This window comes from Apodemus sylvaticus, chromosome 10, assembly GCF_947179515.1.
Source record: "Apodemus sylvaticus chromosome 10, mApoSyl1.1, whole genome shotgun sequence".
NCBI lineage: Eukaryota > Metazoa > Chordata > Mammalia > Rodentia > Muridae > Apodemus > Apodemus sylvaticus.
In genome coordinates this window covers 18,541,813-18,559,781 of record NC_067481.1, presented here as the reverse complement: position 1 = coordinate 18,559,781, position 17,969 = coordinate 18,541,813, and the positions used below count along the sequence as shown (strand labels likewise).

At 40.2% G+C, this 17,969-nt stretch overlaps 1 protein-coding gene across 8 annotated transcripts in view; it reads right to left on the bottom strand.

The window, feature by feature from the left end:
* Kansl1 (KAT8 regulatory NSL complex subunit 1) overlaps nucleotides 1–17,969 on the bottom strand; it is a 129,699-nt gene that overhangs the window by 91,865 nt on the left and 19,865 nt on the right. For 5 of the 8 annotated variants that reach the window (XM_052197226.1, XM_052197224.1, XM_052197230.1 and 2 more), the window contains exon 1: nucleotides 14,045–14,269. The exons of the other annotated variants lie outside the window; for them this stretch is intronic. The gene's annotated coding sequence lies outside the window, so the exon portion shown is untranslated. Of the gene's footprint in view, nucleotides 1–14,044; nucleotides 14,270–17,969 lie in introns of those variants that run through there. 8 annotated transcript variants of the gene reach the window in all.

Below are 17,969 nucleotides of genomic sequence, written 5' to 3'. Positions count from 1 at the left end.
TGCCCAGCAACCATAATACACTTTCTTAAATTCAACAATGAGCAGAATGTCGATGAAAACAATCACAGCAATGTCAGCCTTATAAATTCCACAAAGCATCACTTAACAATTTAAAATCAGAGCTAGAGAGATGGTTCAGCAGTTAAGAGCACTTCCAGAGTCCTGAGTTCAATTCCCAGCAACCACATGATGGCTCACAACCATCTGTAATAGGATCTGATGCCCTCTTCTGGAACAAAGGTATAGATGCAGATAAGAGTATTCATATACATAAATAAATCTTAATTAAAACCAGAAGGTATCTCAGAGCCACTGATCAGGGTTCATTCCCAGAACCAATAAATGCAAAAGGTGGAAGGAGAGAACAAATTCCACAACACTGTACTCCACATGCACACTGTGACACACATACAAAAATATTTTTTTTAAAAAGAGGAAAAAGGGACCAGAAGTCCTCTAATAAATAAAACAAAGAAAGCCTGTCAAACATGGGGCTAGAAAGATGGCTCATTGGTTATGAGTACTTGTTTTTCCAGTACCACATCTCACAATCATCTAACTATAACTCCAGCTCCATGAGACCCAATAACCTATTCTGACCTTCACACATGCCAGTCATCCCTGTGGGGCACAGACATATATGTAAGCAAAATATTCATACATAAGTCAATTTTTGCAAAACTTAAGTCAAACTTATTTTTAAGTCAAGCTTAGGATAATTCACCTTTCTTTAAAGAATTCTAAGCTTTAAAAGCTATATAATATTCATAAATACCAGGGAATAAGTTTAGGGTAATTTGAGCTAAATAATACTCAAATTATATACACAGAATAAGGAATTCTAAACTGTTGTGTGTTCATTTTTAGCTAATCTAGAATACAATCTGTCAAGAACAGATGGCTCAGCTGGGCATTGTGATGCATGCCTGTGATCCCACCATTAGGAGGCAGAGGCAGGAAGAACTCTATTCCAGGCCAGACAACAGTGAAACCCTGTTATCAGAAAAAAAAGCAAAAACAAAACTATGCAGTCCCTGTTGTCACAGGTTTATCTTGTGGAACAAGCTTGTAGAAAAGTGAGCTTGGAAGCTGGGTGGTGGTTGCGCACGCCTGTAATCACAGCACTCTGGGAGGCAGAGGCAGGTGGATTTCTGAGTTCAAGGCCAGCCTAGTCTACAGAGTGAGTTCCAGGACAGCCAGAGCTTTATAGAGAAACCCTGTCTCGAGGAGAAAAAAACCAAAAAACAAAAAAAAAAAACAAAAACAAAACCTGAAAAGTGAGTTTGGTAATAGTTTCTCAATTCTAAAGCAGTATTTTAGAGAAAGAAAACAAAATGGTTCAGCCAGTTAAGAAGTGGGCTCCAATCCTAACCACCTGAACTTGATCACAGAACCCACATGACTAAAGAACAGACTCCTATTGATTATCCTCTGGTCTCTACATGTGTATTGTGCTATACTTGTGTATGTGTACACACACACACATCCACACACCAAGTTTCAATAGAAAAGAATTTACAAACTTCCCTGATGGAGATTCATGCAGCACTTCATCATATTAAATAACTTTTTCTATTAAAACTCCTAATAGAGCTGAAGAGATGGCTCAGCAGTTCAGAGCACTGTCTGCTCTTCCAGAGGTCCTGAGTTCAATTTCTAGCAACCACATGGTGGCTCATGTGTAATGGGATCTGATGCACTCTTCTAGTGTGTGTCTGAAGACAGCTACAGTTTACTCATATAAATAAATAAATAAATAAATAAATAAATAAATAAATATTAAGGAAAAAACGAAAAATACTAATAATACAGGTGGTGGAGGCACACACCTTTAATCCCAGCACTCAGGAGGCAGAGGCAGGTGGATCTCTGTGAGTTCCAGGACAGTCTTGTCTACAAAGAATTCTAAGACAGTGAGGTCCATACAGAAAAACTGACTCAAAAAATAAAGTAAACCAAAACAGAAGACCTACTGATTCCATATACACCATCATTCTGATGAATGTAAGACTATATAGTGTAACTATATTACTTTGTTGTGGTTCTATTATTCCTAATTGTGACAGTTTCAAGGGTAAACTCCTTAATAAAAGTGGCACTTGGAAAACAAACATATACACAGAGGGCAATTTCAAAACCACAGCATTGCTAACATCTTGGTTGGGAAATTTTTAACACGGTGGGGAGTGAAGGGCAATTCTGTATGTTACAGATTATCTATGGGAATCTCTAATTAGATAGACAGAAAGGTAGGGAGATAGGTGGGTAATAGTGCCTTCTCTGAAAGAAGAAAAATCAAGAAAGTCAAGTGTACCTCCAACAGCAAAGCAAAACCACAACTCCTTAAGACATCTTGAAAGAAACAATCTCTCCCCACTGCTCTTCTGAGCACTTTTGAGTCAAAAACCTATATATGAACAAACACCTCACTTTTATTCCTTGTAATCCCGAATGCACTCAGGTGCACAAGACATGTACACTGAAAAAAAAAATTAGACTGCAGAAACCTAAGTTGAAGGGTTAAGGCCATCTGGTTAGCAAATAAGCCAAGTACTACAATCTACCATACTTATACTGAAAACAAAAGCAAAAATCAAGTAAGAAAAAAACTCCTACTGCCCCTAATGGGGTTTCTACTAATAGGGCTTTCTCACCATTACCTCATTTTAAGAGGGGGGAGGGGTAAACAAGGACACCTTTTTTTTTTAATGTTCAAGAATGTTAAAAAAAAGCATATACAAAAAGTTGTCAAGTATCAATTGAGCTATAAAAACATGAGTTAAGCCGGGCGGTGGTGGCGCACGCCTTTAATCCCAGCACTTGGGAGGCAGAGGCAGGCAGAAGGCAGATTTCTGAGTTGGAGGCCAGCCTGGTCTACAGAGTGAGTTCCAGGACAGCCAGGGCTACACAGAGAGACCCTGTCTGGGGGGGTGGGGGTGGGGGGTGGGGGGGGGAGGGACGACACCATTAGTAAAAATTTCAGTATGATAGACAAAGACAAGATAATGGTGATACTCCTTTCTAGTTAGAGAAAATGGCATGAAGAAAATGGCTCTGGGAAACCATAGAACATACTAATGCAGTTAATATAAAAGAAGAATGTTCTGCTGGGGGGAGGGGTAGCAGCGCAGGGCTGTAATCCCAGCACTCTGGGAGGCAGAGACAGGCGGATTTCTGAGTTCGAGGCCAGCCTGGTCTACAGAGAGAGTTCCAGGACAGCCAAGGCTATACAGAGAAACCCTATCTGGAAAAAAAAAAATCCAAAACAACAACAACAACAACAACAACAAAAACCTATATCTATGTATACACACACACACACACCATATTAATAGAAAAGGCATTTTTTTAAAAAGGTAGCTTGATGTGTGATCATGAATGGCCAGCATTCACTCAGGCTTGAGACAACTGAGTATCATTAAGTCTCTAAAATGTGACCCAGGCTCTACAGAGACTAGATGGACATATTACAACTTAGAAAAAAACAATCTAAAGAGCAAGGACTAATGAATACATGATTACAACAATGCAATGAAAACATAGCTAAGATTGTCATCAAAGCAAAAGACAGGGTTTCTCTGTGTAGCCCTGGCTGTCCTTGAACTCAGAAATCCACCTGCCTTCCAACAGCTGGGATTAACGGCATGTGCCAGCACTGCCTGGCCAAAATACTCTTTCAGAGCTTATACCAGAAATCTGTAGAGACTGAGTTTACATAAAAGTCAAATACAGTGTATATAAAAAATGCAATATTTACAAGGACAATATAAAGAAATCTCTCTCATACACTAACTTTACCTTTATGATCAAATTCTTCCATTTATTTCTCAGGCTCAAGTTTGGGATATCCTCTTTATTATTAACCCTACCAGTGCATCCCAAGCCCTCCCCAACTCATACCTACATAATCCTAACAACTACTTTAGTTCCTTAATTGCTTCATTTCCATACTCTTCAAGTTGCTACACTGTTTTTCCCACAAGTTCAAATCCTTCAAGATTTAACTTAGAAGTAATATCAAGCAAGTATATACCAAGATATCATTCACCTAGAAACTTTTAGTCCCTAACTTCTACATCTCCAGCAGCTCCACAAAATTTTCTCCGGCTACTAGAATCTTATCCTTTCTTTCTCCTTTTTTTTTTTTTGTAAATATTTATTTATTTATTATATGTAAATACACTGTAGCTGTCTTCACACACTCCAGAAGAGGGTGTCAGATCTTGTTAAGGATGGTTGTGAGCCACCATGTGGTTGCTGGGATTGGAACTCAGGACCTTTGGAAGAGCAGTCAATGCTCTTAACCGCTGAGCCATCTTTCCAGCCCCCTTTCTTTCTGCTTAAACTATATTATGTACTTCAAGTCAGTTACATTCAACTCAAATTATCTGAATGTTCCCCAACTGCCAATTTATTAACTCTAAGAAAAGCAAAGTTTCTTGATAAGTTTCCTTCTTTCACAAGCTTACCAACTTTATCTAGATTTGACAATCATTAAGTACCATCATGGAGATAGTTAAGAGTTCCCCAAAACAGGCCTCAGAATGCAAACTAATTTTACTAAAAGAAAATCTTATCAACTGACAAAAGAGAACTTGGGAGATGATCCAAAGAACAGCTGGAATAAATCAGATAGTGTATTATAGCTTCAGGAAAGAGGAACTACAAAGTAATCTGAAGATACATCACCACCTGGTGGTACTTTAAAACATAAAAATAAGCCCCCCCCCCCCACCAGCGGTGGCGGACGCCAGTAATCCCAGCACTCTGGGAGGCAGAGGCAGGCGGATTTCTGAGTTCAAGGCCAGCCTGGTCTACAAAGTGAGTTCCAGGACAGCCAGGGCTATACAGAGAAACCCTGTCTTGAAAAAAAACCAAATCCAAAAATCAAAAACAAAAAAACATAAAAATAAGTACACATATAATGTGCACACATATAATGTGTACTGTATTTTTAAAAAGTGGATCTGACCACCTAAACAGTTTCCTAAAACAACTGAGCCTCTTAACTGAGAATATTTCACAATGACTGAGGGTATCTTAACTGGAGGATAGGTTACTAAGAGTGCTGTTCATGGGGAGCGACAGAAGGCTCAGCAGGCTTGCTACCAAGCCTGACTTCTTCAGTTTTATCCCTGAAGTCCAAATGGTGGAAGGAGAGACCCAACTTTCACAAGAAGTCATCTGACTTCCACACCCAGGGACATGCATACCTATATACCATGGTACTTATGTAACAATACTTCCCCAACACACACACACACACACACACACACACACACACACACACACGAGTTAAACTGCTATTTACTAACATTAAATGTCTTTTTACTATGCCAGCCAGTGTCTGTTTTACCTATATTCTTATTTCACCTTCAAGGAAGCATTACTTAGTAAGTCCCACTGTCCTTATTTTATGAATGAGGAAAACTTGATGTTCTAAGATAAGTAATTTACCCAAGGTCACACAACTACTATGTTGCAGAAGCAAAATCTCATACTTTTTAAAGAATTACTTTTATCCATTTTCATAACTAAGCCTGTGTATGGGAGTTTGTAGGTCTAAGGAGGCCAGATCCTGTGGAGTTGAAGTTCCACAGTTGTGAGCAACCTGGTGTAGGTGCTAGGAACCAAGTTCTGATCCTGCGAAAGAACAGGAAGTGCTTTTAACAGTTGAGCCATCTCTTGCCCCAGGCTCAAGCTTAAAATTATTACACTAGGCAAAGTTCAAGAAGGGCCTTAACTCTTTTAACATTAAAACTTTAATTTTATGGGCAGTGGTGGTGCTCACCTTTAATCCCAGTGCTTGGGAGGCAGAGGCAGGTGGATTTCTGAGTTCAAGACCAGCCTGGTCTACAGAGTTCCAGGATAGCCAGGACTACACAGAGAAACCCTGTCTTGAAAAGGCCAAAAACAAAACAAACAAACAAAAAGTCAAAACACAAAAACAAAAACTTTTAGTCTTTAGAGAAAAATCAATGAGAACACCCATCTGTTATCTCAGATATATATTTATTAAAATACATGTATCAATCAAAACACAAAGGATAACAAGACCAGTAAAGGAAGACACAAGCAAAGAAGTAGTAGGCATAGGCTTTACAGAGGAAACAGGTCTTAAGTAGAAAGCTCACACAAGCAAGACTCCTATACCAAAACACGGAAGAATAACTGCCCCAACACCGAAATCAAAACCAATTTCTGCACTTCAATAAATATTCCCTGTGCAAATAAATTGTGATGTAAGTCAGCGGTTTATATTCTAACAAACACCTCATATGTCTACTAACATCAAACCATAAAAAGGTTACAAAATTGTGCAGTTTCATTAATGCCATAAGATATAAACTAAGTGTGAAGACAGTTTTGTGTGTTTTATCTGAAGGGGTTTAGAAAAGTTTGCAAGATTTAATCCACACATCAAATGAGGTACAAGAGGAACGGAGGAGTGGCCCCTTGTTCTGAAAAGATTCAGTGAAGCAGTATAGAGCAAAATCAGAACCGGGAAGTGGGAAGGGTTGGGCGGGAAAACAGGGGGAGGGAAGGGGACTGATGGGACTTTCGGGGAGTGGGGGTCCAGAAAAGGGGAAATCATTTGAAATGTAAATAAATATTTCAATAAATTAAAAAAAAAAAGAAAGAAAGAAAAGTTTGCAAGAGAGAAAGGCCCCCTCCTGAATGATTCTGAGAGTGGGTTCAGTTTATTCCATTCACTTTATGCAGACACCGAGTAACCACCCCACCGACTCTAGCACCTGAAAGTATTACAATGGAGATGGAGTATGCCTGTCTCACTTTCCCTGAGCTTTCCCACGGTCACTTGAGCTGAATATGTGGGTCAAAAAAGCAGCTTCAATCTGAAGCAGTGTAGGATACTCTCAATTTTTAAAAGCAAAGTAGAAAGGTGCTCAGTGAACAGAATGATCAGCACATTCAAAATATTTTTAGTGCCTCTACCTGACTTCAGAACCTCATTATGTATCACAGTAATTAAGGCATTAGTCCAGCTCCTCTTCCTTCTTCCATCCAGTCTTGACAAGCCTCCAGTCTTGCCTCTATCTGACTGACTACATCAAAGGCAAGAATGGAGAGAAGGAGGAAAATCAAATCTGATTATGTGATACTTATACTAAGAATAAATTTCAAATTCCTTATCTACTCCCTTAGCATTCAACATTTGAAGCTCTTTACACTCAGCTTTCACTACACTCACCAGAACACATAAAATTCCAGGTTCTTCCATGTTCCTCTCGTTACCCAGTCTACTCTTTCAAAGTTTAGCTTCAAATTACAAGGTCATGCAAGTGTGCCTCATTCCTTCCAGGTTGAGTTAGCATTCATAATCTAGCCTCATAATCTGCACTCCCTTGGCACTCTGGGCAATAGCAGCCAGTATAACAGAAACTCAGATTTCAGCCCATCACTCCTTAAGCTAAACATTTCTTAAATAGATAGTATGGTTTGTGTTAAATCTACTTTCTATAAGGAGCACAATGCCAGCAGACAAATACAAGCTTTTATACACTGAATGAATCAGATGCAGATCCACTCAGAAAAATTAGTAGGAATGTGTAATCATGAGGTGACACAATCTAAAGTCTTTACCAACTGAATACAGGGTAAACCTCATCAATCTCAAAAGTTCCACTCATTCACATAGCTCTAAATTCTGGTACCCAGACTGGAAAGCTTAAGGTTTCACTATTGGCCTGGAACTAAAGACATCTGCCTGCCTTTGTCTTCTAAATGCTGGGATTAGAAATATGCTCCACAACCATTTGGAATTTTTTTTTACCTATTTTAACTATTATACTTTAAAGGCAATGTCTACCAAATCTTAAATGAAATACTTCAAACTGTACTTCTAGGAATCTACCCAACAGAAGTATTTTCATGGATACACAGATACTGTCATTTTAAAAAATAGCTTAAATTTTAAAAATATAAAGCCCTCTAAGAAGTTTGAGCCAATCTGCATGTAAGACACAGAAACAGAGAGAAAAAGGAATGTGAGGATTTTTAATATTTGTCTGTGTACACTTAGACAGAGGCCAGAAGGATTCCCCGGAGCTGGACTTAGAGGTGGTTGTAAGTCCACTTGACATGCATGCTAAGAACCAAACTCCAGGCTTCTGCAAAAACAGGAAATACTCTTAACCTCTCAGCTATCTCTCTAGCCCCAGATGTAATTTTTTGAAGGATAATTATATAATAAAACTATTAACAGTGTTTATCTATTTCTATCCTATTATGAATTCAAATTCCTTACAAGTTTTAAGTTCAGATACAAAAAAAACACCGAAGTTTTCTCTCTAACAAATCTAGTGGCTTTGAACAATCCTAAAATTGAAAACTTCTTGAAGAACCTCTTGAAGAACCCAAGCCAATTCAAAAGGAAATGAATTGTTCTTCAAGATTCAGTTAAATTCCAGAAATCCTACCAAAACCTACTTTTTCCCTTTAAACTGAATGACTAAAACTATTTTCCAATGCCAGAAAAATGCTAAAAATTAATACTAATAGCCTTATTTTGTCCTACTGAATAGCCCAAGACTAGATAGTGTGGAATAAATTATCAACTACAAAAAGTACAAGTATACACATGCACATATATTTAAGGTCTATATATAGTCCCTATTCTCCACATATAAACAGCTTAGTGAAACTCTCAAGATTTAATATTTCTTTGTGAGTTTGTGCACATGTGCGCATGTCTAGAGATCCTACCCAGGACCTCACAAGTGCTAAGCAAGCATTCTACTAATTTAGATTCTCCCCCTCCCTCCCTCCCTCTTTCTCATACACACTCACACTCTTCTATAAAATCTCTGCACTAGTAAATGCTAAAAACTCAGAAACTAATCAGCCCCAATCCCATTCACACCCTCTAATACTAACAAGTAGTCAATAAAGGCCAAACAGCAAGTAATGAGAGAACTTGGGTATCAGTTAACAAAATTGTTACTCAACCTTGTTATTCCTCAACATTTTCCCTCCGACTGAATATGACCAGGTCTGACCTTACACTGATTTTTTTTTTAAAAAAAACTAAAAGGTGAGGGACCTCAGCAAGTTCATGCCCCCTTTTCTAAACAAGAACAAAATCTACTATATTTAAATTTATAACTAAAATCTCTGTTCAGATTTCTGGTTCAAGTAACAGTGTAAGGTAACAAAAATTACACTGAATTTAGCTCACATTCTCTGACTCCATCATTTAAAGAAATTTAAATACAAAATCCTAGAACTAGAATTTAAAAACAACAAATTCAGAGCCAGTAATTGTAAAAATAATTATGTGGTAGAAATCATTCAAATGCTAAAATTCTATGAAGCTAGCTTGAAATCTTAAAAAAACAGATTTGTGGAAAACAATTTTTATGTAGAGGATGTTGGCACACACTATATAGCCCCACCAGCCAGGAGGCTGGTACAAGGTTCTTAAGTTATTGGTAGTGAGTTGGAGGCCTGCCTAATAGACCATGTTTTGAAAAACTAAAAGTTGGCATTACAGCTCAAGATGCAACTCTTATCAAACAATTAGCATTTGCTAAAACTGTGGTAGCCAACAGAGGGTTAAAGTTTAAAGGGGGAAGAGACAGCTCAGCCATTAAGAACAGTTCCCAGCACCCATATCAGGCAGCTCATAACCACCCATAATTCCTGTTGCAGGAGATCTGATGCCTTTGGCCTCCTTGGATATCTGCACTCACTCTTATACATGTAAACACAATACAAATAACTAATAAATACATATTTTTGAAAATCTGGGGAAAAAACTTAAAATATCCCCTTCAATCATGAAAAAAATAACCAACCTCATTTGGTTCATAAAAGTTTGTAATGTTCATTAAAATCTTCATATACAATCATTAAATTTTTTTCAAGTTTGTTTTTCTTTCTTTTTTGGGGGGGGAGGGGTTGAGACAGGGTTTCTCTGTGTGGTCCTGGCTGTCCTGGAACTCAGTCTGTAGACCAGGCTAGCCTCAAAATCAGAAATCCACCAGCCTCTGCCTCTGCTGGGATTACAGGTGTGTGCCACCTCCGTGGGCAGCTTGTTTTTCTTTCTTAAGACAGGTCTCACTATGTAGCTCTGGCTGCCCTGGAACTTACTACATACACCAGGTAGGCCTCAAACTCAGAGGTCTACTGCCCATACTGGGATTAAAGGTATATGCCATTCCAACTGGCTTCCAAGTTTGTTTTTCATTCACCAGCTATACTCTCTAATTTGGGGAAGCTGGTTTCCATAACTTTACATTTTGGCTTTACCTTTACCCTACCAAAAATTAAAAAAGTTTAACAAATAAAAAAAATTCTACTGGACTTGGGAGCCCAAGCTTTTTGGTAAATCACTACTGTTATCTCTAGCTAAAGTTTTCCAATAGCCTATATACAAAAGCCAGACCTATGACTAAACAGAAATAAATGCCAGAGCATTTTCTTCACTGTTTAGTTTTAAAAGAGCTGTCTTTGTACTCTTTTCTTCATTTAAAACAGGTTCCTTCCTTCATGGGTTAGGCTGTTTTGGTCTCAGGAAGGATATTTTACATTAGTGTCCTTTTCTTGCTCTCAAATAAAATGCCCCCAACACCTGGCCTAGTGAAAACAAGATTTGGACCATTTCCCTTTACCTTTTAAAAAAAAAAAAAAAAAAAAAAAAAGACTTCTTTTGTTGTTTTTTTCGGTTTTTTTTTTTAACCTGAACAGACGTTAGTTTCAAACCTAATAAACTCCATACTAGCTTACAGACACTAAAAATTGTGCAAAAACATTACTACCAGGATGTAGAAATTCATCAAGGCAGGACTCTTCCTGGTTCTTTCATTTCTCAAAATGTAAGCTCAAAAACTGAGGTGACCAGTAACAAAAGACAATAGAAATTAGGAAAGTACTGTAAGTAAAGGGCATCAGCATTTCACAGCTGCCAGAAGAGATAGGAAGTATTATCTTTTGAGTGTTATATATAGATTGAGAAGAGAATTGTGGATCCATAGAAATAACCAGAGATAACTACTAGTTATTACTACCACATACTTAATCTACACTATTTCTTTCCATCCAGATCAAGAAATAGGTAAGTCTTGGAACTATTGGCAACACAATACACACACGCACACAAATAATATATATAATACACAAGAATTTTTCCAGAAAGTCACTTTCATTTCTATCTTAATTGCCTCACAAAAAAAGGTGGTGGGAAAGATTAGTCCTAGAAATCTTCCCCTTCACCCAGAAGCTGAATAGGAAAACAAGCCATTGAAACCCAAAGCTTTCTCTGTACAATATAGGTCAATGTTTTAAAGAGCATTTTGAAAAAATTATTTTTCTAAAATAAGGAAACAATTCCACTCACAGCAACTACTACTCACTACTAAATAAAATGCCTTTGAAAACAGGCAGCACCACCCACAAAAGCTTTGTTTGCAGATCACATAAAATAGTTCATATCAAACCTAGGATTTGTTCACTTTAAAAAGAATTAAAATCTGTGGTCAAACTAGATTTGGTCAAAATCCAGGGGATATACTATATAGAAATACTAATTACAGTGTAGCATTACTAGAGAAAAAAAGAAGACATTGGTAGTATTTGAAAGAAAAAAAATACAATATTCTTTCTTCTCACCTTAATAATAAAATTCAAATAAATTAAACTGTTTTCTAGTTCCCAGAATTTTCCTTGACAGGGCAGTAAATAATCTAAAAATCAAAGAGTGCTCTGCAGATGTAATATTACCTAAGTCAGACACTAATGGTCTGAATTAGGTTTTCAGGAAAGATGCAGCAACCCAATACTTCCAGATTCCTATAAGTAGGAAAACCAAACCTCCAATTTAATCTCAAAATCTGTATATAATTGATGACTTAATTGTGTACAGAAACAAATCATATTTACTTCACATACACTTATATGATAATTACATCAGAATAAAGATCTTAAGAATCTGTGATTGCTAATGGTTCCAAATAGATCACACTTCAAAAATAATGTCAAGCCACCTCAAGTTCTGAGGTCACTAACAAATCACATCAAATATTCTAAAGGTCAAAAGAACTGTACACTTGGTTGGCTGAACTCAGTGGAAATCTAATTCAGAATTCCATGACTAAGGGTCGGTACCGAATACTTACAATACATTTTTTAAATTTCCAAAGGATGAGCATTTTTACCTTGCTATATTTTTAGAGCAACACATCACCTTGCACCTATCACATGACATGATGTAACTGTTAGCAAAGAAAATGGCCCAAGCCATTGATAACATACATGGCAGGTGAAAACAGATCAATCATGCCCAAGAATTACATTTCTTATTTACTTTTTGAAGCTAGTAACTTATCTAGAAAAAGAAAAAATTTACTTTAGCATTTTACAGTTAATATTTACAAGTTATAATAAACAACCAAGTAAAAAGGTTTGAAAACTAGAATTTAAAACTTCTCTATCAAAAATGCAACAGAGAAACACATCAAAAGTATCCACAGCTAGAAGGGAAAAAAAAAGTCTCAACTGACAACAGCTGCAGTTAATTGAAAATTTCTAAATTGGTAAGAGTATAAGACAAGAAACCAAGTACAGCCCATAGAAGTGGGGGAAGGGAAACACGCCCACTTTATGCTTGTGTAAATACTGGTACTTTAAATGACCTTAAAAACAAAAACAAAAACGGGGGGTGGGGGGTGGGATGAGAAATATAAACTGCAGACCATTCTAAGAAACAGAAATCATTTTAATATTACGATTTTCCTTACTTGAAAGTACTTTTAAGAAGAAGTTCTGTAACTATATCATGATTATGCAAGGCGAGGATTATGTAATTTTATCGTTTATTTTAAAATGTTCTCCGAATGTATCAAAAAACAACAACAAAAAAAAAACCCTAAAGCGTTGTGAACTCTCCAAAGGGCAGAGGGACACTTACTTGGCTACAATTTAAAATATTAACATACACCCCCAAAATAAACAAACAAAAATCCCACAATGATTGCTAGCCACGTGACTAAGGATATGGCAACACCAGGATTGTGAATGGAGGGGAGGGAAGCTAGGTTGGAGGACTAGCGAGATTTCTCTTAACTTTGGGGACTGCAGGATTCGGGTCTCTCGATCCTTAAGGTACCAAATTCTAACCCCTAAGAGTTGTTGTACAGCTAACACCCTCAAGTGCGGTTTTATTAATAGGTCACGGAAAATGCTCCAGTGACCTCCAGGATAAAGGAGGAAAAAACAGGCGGAGGAAAGAGCAATTTAAAGTGGCGCCATCATGTCACCCCTTTTCCCCTAAGGCAATCAATAAGCAATAGTTAAGTAACGAGTTTCTCTAAAAATCCACATTGGGATTCCAACATTGGAAAACAAAAGGATTTCTAGGTAAAACATGGGAGTAGGATTGTTTACAATACGGAAAACAATTATAAACTATTTGCTGAGAATCAAAGGCCGTCAGTCGGAAAACAGGCCCCCCAAAAAGCAGTAAGATTCCAACTCACTTAAAAGCAAATAAATGCCTCTTCCTCTTTAGTTGAAAAAAAAAAAAAAGGGCTGCCTGAGACTAGATCCGAAAACGCAAATGACCTCAATATTTAAGCAACAAAAAATGTTAACAATCAAGAGTTGTGATACAAACCGTGAGACAGACATGCAAGATGTGTTTGAGCAAAGAAAGACCTTTTGCAGTCAAGAGAAGTTCAAGGCGAGAGCAAGAGTTTGTTTTTAGTCTTTTTTTTTTTTTTTCGGAAATAAACCATGTTCTCCAGGCCGCCTTTTTAAATAGAACGCCAAAGGAAAGCCCAGCGAACGAGGCGGCAGCTGGTGGGGAAGGGCCCCCGCACACCCCCGCCCTTGGGGCGACTCCCAGCCCGGACCCGCAGCGGGGAAGCCCGGAGAGGCCATTTAAAGTTCCGGGGATTTTTCTTCCCCTGCCCTGCCTTTCTAGTTACAACTAACAAAGAGAGAGAGAAATGGGAGCCACAGGGAGAGCGAGGAGAAGGAGAAAGGGCAGCGGGAGGAGGAGGAAAGGAGCAGCAGCAGCACCTACCACGTGATGGAGGAGCGTAGCCCGGGCAGATTCGGCCCCACAAAATGGGCGCAGTTTGCAAACAGCCCCCCGGCCTGGGCGCCGAGGACCAGCGGGCGGGGGCGCGCGGCGGCGGCTCCGGCCCGGCCCGCCGCTTTCCTCCCCCCCGGCGCCCGGAGCCGCCCTGACTTTCCGGGCGGGGGGGCGAGGCGAAGGGGGAGGGGAAGGCGGCGGCGGGGAGCGGCTGCTTTTTCTTCTCTTTCGGGCCCTTTCTCCGGCCTTCCTTCGTTCCGGCACCGCCTGGGCACGGCCGGGGACCGCAGCCCCGGCGGGCGGGCGGGGGCAGAGGGTAAAGCTGCCCCCCCCGCCCCGCACAAACAAGCACCGCCGTCTGCAGCCCGCGCCCGCACCCCGGCCGCCACCCCGGGCGCTTCTTCCCGGCCCGGGAGCGCACTTCGGCCGCCCCCCAAGCCGCCGCGGCGAGACGAGTCGGCTTCGCTACGGCGCTTGGTTCTCCCGCCGGCTCGGCGAGCGGTGGCGGTGGCGGCGGCGGCACTGGGAAAATGGCGGCCGAGCTCCTTTTCCCTCCCCCCCTTTAATCTGAAGCGGAGGGAGAATGGAGCGAGCAAGCGAGCGGGCGAGTGCCGGGGACACGGGGAGGAGGGACAGCAGCGCCTCCGCCGGCTGCGGCTGCGGCGGGCCGCTCCGCCCCGGCGCGCCGCCAGGGGGCGCCCGCCTCGCCGCCCCCGCGGGCTGCCAGGAGGCGCGGCCGCCGCCGCCTCAGTCATGGCTCCTCGCCGCGGCCGCTGCTTCTGCGCCTCTGTTTGCGGAAACCGGTGCCTGGTGCCTGATACGTGCGGCAGCGACACGCGGCACTGCGGCAAGCGACGCGGGGCCCTCGCTTCGATCGAGGTGAGGCTAACCTGAGGCGCTGACGCCGTCACATTCCCTCGGCTCTGGGGCTGGAGGTGCCGCGCGCCGGTTTGAGGGGAAGGCGGACTGGCACAGCAGAGCTAGGAGAGGACGTGAGCGAAGAACTGTGTGTGCAGTGAATGAAGAACCTGCTGCGGCCACACTACCCTAAGGCCAACCGTGCTCTGAGACGGGCAGGAAGCTCCCTGACCAGTGACGCGGTCCCTGCCACCCGCCCTTTGTCCTACACCCTGCTCTGTACACTGCAGCACACGGCTGGCTGCTAGCCCTAGCGCCACGCTCTGCAGCCGCCAAACCAAAAAAATAGGCGGACGCCATTGCGCAGGCGCGAGCTAGCACTGACTCTGGGCTAGCCCGGGCAGGGGCAGCTGGGAGCTAGAGGGAAAATGATGGCCCACCAGCGTCGGGCCCGCTGGGAACTGTAGTTTTCGTTTAGCCCGCGTCTTGTTTTAGACTTCTTGGTTTGTCAGATACGCCAAAATAGGCAAAAATGCATTCATTACACAATAATATTTATGTTTCCTGCTACCATCAAATTAAAGTTCACTGGCCCGCTAAAAGTTTATCAATGAACAACAAAAGCAAACCTGTCATATTCCTACCGTGACTTAAAAGTGGTGGCATCTTATTACTCTTGACTGCTAGTTTGTCAGCAAGATATCGATTCCTTCCTCCCAAATAAGGCTTAATGTAAGAGAACATTTTCTGGACTGAAAATCTTAATGTAATGCAAAATGCCACATTACACAGTACAAATCCACCACCCTTTAAAGCTAACGATGTCAAAAGATTATTAGGACTCACCAAAATCAAATAGCATAAAACTTGTTCCAACAACTAAATCACCAAGCAGATGAGAAGGGTAGAGTCTACCAAAAAGGAAGATGCAAAATGCTCAATGCTTTGTGTGGTTTACCAAACCAGTATCCGGTGTTATGTGTCACTTCAGCTCCTCAAAAAACCCCCACTATTGTTATAGAACAGTTTTCATTAGCCCACAAAGTCTCTAACTCACCAGGTTTCTGCAACATCTGCATCTAAATTTCCCTTGAGTTTCCATCTGCATTTGTAAAATTACACTCTCAAACATGATCTTGATTCTCAAATATCAAAGGCAGGAAACACCATAGAGTCAAATTACAACCTGATAAACTGATAGATGTATACATATTTAAATATGCATCCAAAAAAGATCAATAGTTTGTGCTTTTTAACTTATAATACAGGTAAGATTGTGTGTGTGCTCACACACACATAAATCCACATAAAACGTAATGCCACAGAGGATGTTTATACATAATTACATGACCAACAGATGGTGAACTAAAGCCCTAATCTGAAGATTACAAAATCTAAATTAGCTGAAAGAAAATAAGGCAAAACTTTCTACAATGTATTCTTAAATATTAGTGAAAGAAACTCTTTATAACATAATCTTATTAACTATCCCAACTCTTAAAATCTTGAATATCTAGCCAGTCACAGTGCTGCATGCCTTTATAATTTCAGCACTAGAAAAGGAGAGGTAGGAGAACTCTATGAGTTCAAGGCCAGCCTGTTCTACATAGTAAGTTCCGTGGCAACTGGGTACAGAGCCCCTGTCTCAAAAAAAAAAAAAAAGAAAGAAAGAAAGAAAGAAAGAAAGAAAGAAAGAAAGAAAGAAAAAAAAAGAAAAGAAAAGAAAGGAAGAGAGAGAGAGAGAGAGAACGAACCACAACCACCAACAAAAACTTAAGTACCTAACTCGAGCACACTGGCACATGCATCCGATTCCAGCATTTCAGTGGGGGTGGGGAAAGCATGAAAATCCAGAGTTCCTGATCCTCAGTATAACAGTCCAAGAATAAAATAAAAATACTAAAACACAAAACAACAACAAAACTAAGTACCCAGTTTATGAACAACTGCATTCAAAGTGAGCAACTACAGACAAAAATCTATACACATGACAGGGCTTCTCATGTACCCCTGGCTGTCCTGGAACGCTCCCTGTGGACTAGGCTGGACCTGAATTCTGAGATCCCACTACCTCTGCCTCCAGAATCAAATTCCATCAATCCTGAGGTGGATCCAGGAAGATCAGGCATTCAAGGTCATCCTTAGCTCTACATCAACACATAGACTTTCAAAATCAGCTAGTCATCCATATGATTGCTGGTGCACAAGGTATGGAAGACAAGACACATGGAGCCCAGAATTGGGAGAATGCTAAAACACAGAAAAAAAACTTCCTCCAGAGAAACAACAAATGATAAGGCTGATTAAAACATCCACTCAAAGCTGAGCTTGATCCCACCCAGAACTTAGGATGCAGAGGGGCCAGATTTCTGAGTCCGAAACCAGCTTGGTCTACAGTTTCCAGGATAGCCAAGGCTTTACAGAGAAATCCTGCCTCAAAAAAAAAAAAAAAAAAAAAAAAAAACAAAACAAAACAAAAAAACAAACATGCAAGCAAACAAAAACAAGGTAGCACAGATCTATAATCACAGCATTTGGATTGCAAAAGCAGGAGGATTGCCCACAAATTACCAGGCCAGCCTGGTCTACATAGTGAGTTCCAAACCACTGAGTACTACACAGTGAGATATTGCTTCAAACAAGAAGAAAAAAAAATCCAATTTATAACCTATTAGAACAGTCATAGTTGATGTACCCAATATCCATTCTATCCTGGACAAATCAATTTTGACTAGGGATTAGTTAGGACTGAACATGAGGTAAGAGCGGAAGCTACCTAGAAAAACTCTGAAAGAACCAAGAAGAAACCATTTATCTTAATATGAGATGGAAACAAAAAACAAAAAAAAATTAGCACCAATCCCCAGTGATACTAATAGTTTAAACTATTCAAATATTTTATTTCTTTAAGATGCCATCAGCATCAAAGGTAGAATGGATAGCTGTCAAGAGTCTTAGTCCTGTTGATAGTTACATCATAACAACTAATTCTGACATCTGCATGACTTCTACAATTCCAGCTATAAACAAAACGAACATCTGATTATTTAAACAG